Source organism: Pteropus medius, unplaced genomic scaffold, assembly GCF_902729225.1.
Source record: "Pteropus medius unplaced genomic scaffold, Ma_sr-lr_union100, whole genome shotgun sequence".
In the NCBI taxonomy this organism is placed as follows: domain Eukaryota; kingdom Metazoa; phylum Chordata; class Mammalia; order Chiroptera; family Pteropodidae; genus Pteropus; species Pteropus medius.
Genome location: NW_024345479.1, coordinates 2,221,376 through 2,221,944, shown reverse-complemented (window position 1 = coordinate 2,221,944; position 569 = coordinate 2,221,376). Strand labels below are relative to the sequence as shown.

At 49.7% G+C, this 569-nt stretch overlaps 1 protein-coding gene across 1 annotated transcript in view; it reads right to left on the bottom strand.

Annotated features, from left to right (window-relative positions):
- The window catches only part of ORMDL3 (ORMDL sphingolipid biosynthesis regulator 3), a 6,794-nt gene that overhangs the window by 4,225 nt on the left and 2,000 nt on the right, over nucleotides 1-569 (bottom strand). The gene's annotated exons all lie outside the window — the stretch shown is intronic.

The following is a 569-nucleotide window of genomic DNA, read 5'->3' as shown; positions in this document are numbered from 1 at the left end:
AAAAAAAAAAAAAAAGACAAGATCAATAAACTAAGAAAAAGACTGGCAGCCAGGAAGCACTTTTGAGACTTTTGTGTGACTAAGGGTACATAGCATTTCTATTAGTAAAATAACCAATTGCCCCTTGCCCAGAAGTGGAGAAATGGGGAGAAGAAGCTGGCAGAGGTGGAACAAGTCTACAGAAGCTAAGGCTGAAAAGTTCTGAGGCCATAGCTGGCAGGTGGCTGCCCGTACCAGTGCCAGTGCCAGATGTGGTTTCATAACCTGCCTCAAACCAGAGCCTGCAGCAACTCTGCTGTTAACTACTTTCTTGCTGGTAGCTTTCCTGCTCCTCTCCTTCCCCCTGGCTCCACACACAAATATCCCTACCCAGCCTGTCAGGCATGTCAACAAAGACCACCCTGCGTCCCAGGGCAGCTGCCAGGTGAGCGATTCCCATTCTGTCCCCCCAAATACGGGCAGCCCTTTCAGTGGCAAACCTTTTGCCTTCTGGATGAAGCGCACAAGACATCCAAGCTTGCAATTAGACCCCAACGGGGAGTACCTGGCAACACGCCACAATGCCACTT